General features: G+C 44.8%; 1 long non-coding RNA gene across 1 annotated transcript; it reads right to left on the bottom strand.

Annotated features, from left to right (window-relative positions):
- Positions 1–814: 814 nt before the first annotated feature.
- Positions 815–6,946, bottom strand: LOC141098666 (uncharacterized). Its single transcript, XR_012234309.1, has 6 exons — positions 6,883–6,946; positions 6,421–6,782; positions 4,865–4,915; positions 3,847–4,005; positions 3,247–3,324; positions 815–944 (listed from the first exon to the last, which is right to left on the bottom strand). It is a non-coding gene; the product is annotated as an uncharacterized lncRNA (long non-coding RNA).
- Positions 6,947–7,181: the final 235 nt, after the last annotated feature.

Raw genomic sequence — 7,181 nt, 5'->3', positions numbered from 1 at the left:
GTGTGGGGGAGTCTTACCCAGATATCCCCACTAAATCCTGGATGCTAAATTGCAGCATGTGTTCTGGATAGTGCATCTTCCTAACCATGCATCTTGGAGGCTGCTGCAACATGCATTTATCATCTGTAGTAATAGATCTATGCAGATGCTGAATATAGTCAAATATATTCCATCAACACTACACCCCACCACTTATACTAGAGAGGCAAACAAAATCATGTCAAACTTTTCATTTTTGTTCCGTCTCTGACACATAATTCATAATCCTGAATATTCTGCTTGTTAATGTTTACAGTGTTTTCTAGCTCCATCTAGTGACCAGAGTAATAACCGCAGTGTTAGTGTGTTTTACTTTCACTATGCCATTTCCCTCTGTTTGCAGTGCATTCTGGTAAGGTTGCAATGCATTCTGGTAGCCTATTGCAAAGGATTATACTTAGTTCGGCTCTCATTTTCCCTCCAGTCCACCATTTTCTTTCTGCCTGCATTCAGGAAGCATCTTATTTCTCTTCTCCCCTTGTGACAGCATCGTGGTATGTATTTGTTTGCTGTATCCAATTCCTGTCTCATACTTGCCTGCTTAGTTAGCTTTACCCTGGTTAGCTATTAGTGCAGATGATGTATTATGTACATATGAATCCCTGATGAAACCAGTATTGATTGTATGCATTTGTTTTTTGTTTGTAGTTTCACCACGCCAATATACCATCATGTTCAATAAAGCACAGACTCAAGCTGCAGTCTCCTTATTGGACCCCGGTATAGCGGTTTATCTACCTGTATAAGCTACATGAATTCTGCTTCATTTAGTGAGGACAGAACAATTTTATTTGTGGAAAAAAAGTGATGAGGCCTAGGCAAAATACATTTAATACCAAAACAAAATACAAGAAAAAAAAACAGCAGAGATTGGCATTGGATACATTTCTATCAAAGCATTCAACCTGTGGAGAGAGAAAAACAAATTAGACACTATTGTACAATGCAGTACACTATAAAGGTAAATAAAGTGTTTGGGTATATAGTACAGAAAGGTGATTGTGTCGGTGTAATATGGTGTATTTCTAGTGTGTATTATGTATAGATAGTGTATATAATACGGAGGGGGTGAGAGCACCAGTGTAATAGTGCATATGTAATCTATATAATATGTGTTTATATACTACTAGCTGAAGAGCCCAGCGCTGCCCGGGCATAGTAACTAACTGTGGTTAGTTGTAGCAAATTATAATTATCCTCCACCCCATAGTCCCGTGCTCATATACCCATCACAAATCCTCCATCCCATAATCCCATGCCCATACACCCATCATGCATATTCGCCATCCCATAGTCGAGTGCCCATATACCCATCATACATATCCACCATCTCATAGTCCCGTGCCCATATACCCATCATACATATCCTCCATCCCATAGTAGAGTGCCCATATACCCATCACACATCCTTCATCTCATAGTCCCATGCCCATATACCCATCATACATATTCTCCATCCCATAGTCCCATGCCCATATACCCATCATACATATCCGCCATCTCATAGTCCCGTGCCCATAAACCCGTCATACATATCCTCCATCCCATAGTCCAATGCCCATATACCCATCACACATCCTCAATCCCATAGTCCCGTGCCCATATACATATCCACCATCCCATAGTCCCGTGCCCATATACCCGTCATGCATATCCTCCATCCCATAGTCCAGTGCCCATATACCCATCACACATCCTCCATCCCATAGTCAACCATTTTGACATCATAATGAGCTGCAGCATGGCTTGCGACCTATGATGACATCAGCGTCGCCATGGCAACCGTTGTGACATCATAATGAGGGGCGGGGCTTGATACGCACACACTGCTTCCCCAATATGCAAATAGGGGCATTATGACATCACAATGAGGGGCAGGGCTTGACATGCACACACTTTTTCCCCCAGTATTTAGATAGGGGCAAAATTGTTTGGTGAATTGGAACGCGCTGGGTTAAAATTTCGCCTCACAACATAGCTTAGGATGCTCTCGGGGTCCAGACGTGTGACTGTGCCAAATTTTGTGGCTGTAGCTGCGACGGTGCGGATGTTTATCCCGGACACACACACACACACACACACACACACACTCTGAGCTTTATATATTAGATAAGGACACACTTATGGGGACCTTAGATTGTGAGCCCCAAGGAGGACAGTGTTGCTGATTTATGTAAAACGCTATAGAATTAATGTTGCTATACAAGTGACTAAATATTATGTTAGCACCCGCTGAGGAGACCGAAACAGTGGGACCAAGGAGGAGTATTTTTTTTTTTTAGTCAGTGTACAGTCATGGAGTCTATGGGCTGTATATTTCAATCTAACGAAGATATGGGCTGTGCAAAATATTGTATGGAGGACTAAGGAGGACCATGGAGTGCATTATAATACATGGAGGACTATGGGAAGCCATTTCTACTATATGGAAGGCTATGGAGCAGGCATGATAATGTTAGGAGGGCTTTTAGGATTCCTTTTTACTTCATGGAGGGCTGTGTTGAGGGGACTTAGGCAGTGCAAAGTGGTGTGGGGGCCATTGTACTGCATGAAGGGCTGTGTATCACAAGTGGGGATCATACTGTATTGGGGTCACCATACAGTGCCAGTGTAATTGAGGGGGGTACAGTGGGGTGACACTATGTGGAGGGTACTGTGGAGGAATTAATTGCGGGGGGATCATAGTGTATGTTTGGCACTTTTGTTGGCTTCATGTGTTGAAATGGAAATCTAGGGGCTTAATAGGAGGAATATTACTTTGCAAGGGTGGCAATGTTGCAAGATGTGTACCTTTGTGACAAAGCCGCACATTCATTTTTTGGGGGGGAGGGGTGGTTCTTAAACTTTGCTATAGGGACCCATGATTTTCATGTATGTCCTGGAAACTGGCATTGGGAGGGAGCACCAGAGGTTCCCCCCAATTTACAATTGCCGCTGTATAATTAGAAAGCCACAATTTACCACTAACTGCATGGGATCATTTGTCAGGTGGGTGATTTCCCGACAGATTATTCCATGTAAAATTGTTCTTCCTCTCTAGGTTTGTGCTTGGTTTCATTTTCTCTTGTTTGGCGTGTGAATCCAGGATATCCCTGATTTGCTTCAATAATTCATAATGCTTGTGGGCCGCTGACCTACAGAAAGGTGTGTGATTAAATGTATGGAGGAGAAATAGGAATGTGGACAGATATGTAGGCAGGACATTACCTGCAAGAAAAAGATCTTCCTTCATTTTCTTCTCCTCCATTCGTTGCCGATTTCCTGGTCTTTCGTTAACTGAAGGAGCTGAAATCCAGAAATATCAAATTGTTAAAATATTCACTATGTTACATCACAACCTAATGCTTTTTATGACTCCTATATATTTTCTAGCCAAAAGGAATTGCGGACTCCTGAGATGGAAAGGACTAATTATAATAGAGGACAGCACTAAAGGTGGGCATACTGTGGAGACCATCCAGGCTTTTAAAAAGGGAGAGGTGGTCTGATCATTGAGAACCTATGGACCATAAAAAAAAAATCAAAGCAGAAAATATGCACATATCTCTGAAAAAAATGCATCAATACCACTAATGCTCCTGTAAATTTACTTAGCATCCTTCCAAATGTGGACAGCATGTCTGGGTGGCATTCTCAAGCCAAAGGTTCAGACATGTGGAGCTGGAGAGACCCCCAACAATTCTCTTGTTTGCCAAGAAACACCTGAAGCCAGGGACAGAACTTTTAGTTGATTATGGATTATTAGGGATCATCTCCTCATAGACTAAGCTCTTGCACCCCCCCTCCATCTCCTTAGACTGTACATACATGTATTTTTACATCCTTGACTTGGGTAAGAAGCGGCTGGCCATGCTGCATTATCATGGAGGCCGGAGGGCAGACTTATTCCATAGCCACATCACCCATTAGGGAAGCATGTAGTCCATGCCCCAAGAAGTCGGCCAAGTCTATGCGACACTTGGTTACCTAATTGAAAAAACAAACAAAGGAAATTATTGTATTTGAAAATTATTTGTATTCTAAGTCTTATTATTTCTAGCAGTGTGTCATACTCAAGTGAGAATTGGCTGATAACAGAACAACCCCTGATGTAAGGTTACATTATTGAGATATACATATGTGCTGTGCTCTGTTATGTGTGTGTATATTTTTATATCAGCCAGTAGGAGTATACACATGTACACAGGGATACAGTAACTGGATTACCCAACTTTCAGAAATCTATCTTCTTCCACGACCATCTTCATAGCTCCTGAATCAAACCCCAACTCCCCCGTATCACTCAGATTACAGACCTTGAGTGACTTAGTGAGTTTTCTCTCTCTATTCAGGATGACTAAAGCCCCCATTACACTAAACGATTTCCCAGCGATCCCACCAACGATCCGATATGATGGGATCGCTGGGACATCGTTAGACCGCCCCAGCAATCAGGACCAGCGACGCTGGTTTCTAAATGTAAACGTCGGGTATCCATGAGCAGCGCGGCTCCTGGATACCCGACGTTTCATTAGAAACCAGCGTCGCTGATTGCTGGTCTCTCGCTGCCACACTCAGCGATGTGCGCTGGGCAGCGGGAGACCAGCGATCAAAAGACAGCCCTGGCTGCTCGAGCACGATCAGCGATAACCGGCGGGGATCTCACTGGCGTGTCACAAAATCAGCGATCTCGCTAGCAAGATTGCTGTGTGTGACGGGACCCTAAGGAGAGTATTCTTGACCTGCATTAGACACCACTGGTCAGGGGAACACTGGATCTGATACCACAGCCTATAAGAGGCATTACCTTAATGTATACGCTATAACATATTACATATCTACTTACATAATTAACTTGACAAACCAGATGTATCTGGATGTCCCCGATAACCACAACCTGTAAGAAAAAGAAAAAGCGGACACCATATTGGAACATCAAAGTGCAGGTTTTGCCAATATGCCGGCAGCAAGCTCCTGCTGCAATCTGGGTCCTCCTTCGATGATTTTTTCTGTGATAGTGTGTCCCATCTGTTAGCATTCACTTGGCTCAATCTCCACTCTGATTCACAGTTCCTAGTGGGAGTGGTTTCACCTTTTAGTTTTGATTCAAACTCATGGCACACTCTCTGCATCTGACTAAACCGTAAATTCAGTGCCCTGAACACAGATCATTGTCAGAAGTTTGAGGTTCAGTGTCTGCTGAGGAGTTTGGGCATAGATATCCCATCGCAATGGAGCCTGATACTATCCATCTGGATGAGCGAGTATAATTACTACTTGTGTATGTCTTCAGTATGCTGATTTGGACAGTGTCCAGTTCTAGGGAGCCTTGCTATGGGTCAATTTCCTTCTCTAGTGCAATGTACATATCACTGCTGTTCCAAAGATGTATCATATCTGCTCTGTTAAAAATGACCAGTATGTATTTGCTGTTGAGTCAGAGGGGGTCATCTCATCTACCAGAGCAAGGAGCACAAGGGACTTATGAGGGCCCGTTCCCATGATGCATATTTTGCAGTGTATCTTGTGCCAGGGCCACCATCAAGGCATTACTGCCCTGACTGGCGTATTGGGCCCGGTGGGCAGAGGGAGCCCGCATCGGGCCTGGTCTCCTCTGCTCACCGGGCCCTACCAGCACGCTAAACCGGGACCTCAGCGATGCAGCAGTTGATCGCTATTGACATGCAGGCTCGCGCCCGCACGTCATTAGTTAACAGCCTCCAGCCAAATCGGAGGCTGGCAGCTGACGTCCACCTCAGCGCGCACCTCGCCGGCGACTGACATCATTGTCAGTCACCGGTGAGCGTGCGCTTCTGCATGGAGGGACGGAGCTTTGCCGCTGGACCGCGGCCAGGTAAGAAGAACTCGTGGGTTTTCTTTTTATTTATTGAGAGTGGCGATCCGGGGGGCCCGGGGCAGATGGCAGAATGCTGGACACGATGGGGGCAGAATGAGACCGTGAGACACAGGAAGGGGCAGAATGAGATACAGGGCATGATTGGAGACATGGGGCAGAATGGAGATATGGGGCATGATTGGAGACACAGGGGGTAGGGTTGGAGACAGATGGGGTAGGGTTGGAGACAGATCGCACAGGATGGATATGATTGAGACAGATGGGGCATGATGGGGAGATCATATGGGGCAGAATGAGGGTGGGATGGGAGAATGATATACAAGGGGGGCTAGGATGGGGGATATTATTACCACAGGGTCTAATTAAGGGATATTACTGCAGTGATGTATTTATTTTATTTTTTGAGTATACTGTTTTCTCTGGGGGGGGCGGTCCTGTTACTGTGTAGAGCGACACTATGTCGCCCATTTTTCTTCATGTGATGTAATATAGAAGTTGGCAAAAATAAGTAATGTATTCTGCAAGCTGAGCTCTAGGTAACTTACTTCCTGCAGAGACGAGCCCTGGATGGAAGGAGTGATGGCGATCTGTGCTGGATGAAAGATTGAAAACAAAGATGAAGGACTTCACCTAGAGACGTCACTGGTGAGTTACTGTGTTACCTATACACTGACACTATATACTGTATAGAGGCCCTGTGTATAATGTCATTGATCATTGTATTGAGGAAGGTAAAGAGGAAGGTGCAGATGACTTTGAAGAAGAGGTGATGGATGACCCAGTTCTGGACCCGGATTGGCATCCATTGTGGGAGGAGGGTGGGGCTGGCAATAGTTCAGATTAGGAGAAGAATCCACAGCAGGCATTGACATCACAGCAGCGGTTATCTAGCAGGTCTGTAGCTGTCCTAAAACGTGGAACAAAAACAAAAAAAAAAAAAAAAAGTTGCAGGACAGCTTGACCAGACGGTCAATTTAGCACAGCGTGCAAGGCTAGACAATGCTTACCATGGTAGGAAGAGTGTAGTGTGGCACTTTGTCCAAAATCCTACTGAGGAGGCAAAGGTTACCTGTAAGAAGTGCGGAAGGACCTTTAGTCGAGGTAAACAACTCAGAAATTTGAATACCAGTTGCATGCTTAGACATTTAATCAACATGCACTTGCAAGTGTGGACGGACTACAAAACCTCAGGTAGTACATGTGCAGCTGCTCCGACTGAATGTAGCCAACGACGCTCCATCGCTACCCCCACTGTAAGACCACCACCACCATTAAGCACACCACCAACACTAAATGTGGAGGTGTC

The sequence above is a fragment of the Dendrobates tinctorius genome, unplaced genomic scaffold (genome assembly GCF_039654945.1).
Source record: "Dendrobates tinctorius isolate UK_male_01 unplaced genomic scaffold, ASM3965494v1 ptg000093l, whole genome shotgun sequence".
NCBI lineage: Eukaryota > Metazoa > Chordata > Amphibia > Anura > Dendrobatidae > Dendrobates > Dendrobates tinctorius.
The sequence above is the reverse complement of the archived record's forward strand: the minus strand, read 5'-3'. Positions and strand labels throughout refer to the sequence as shown.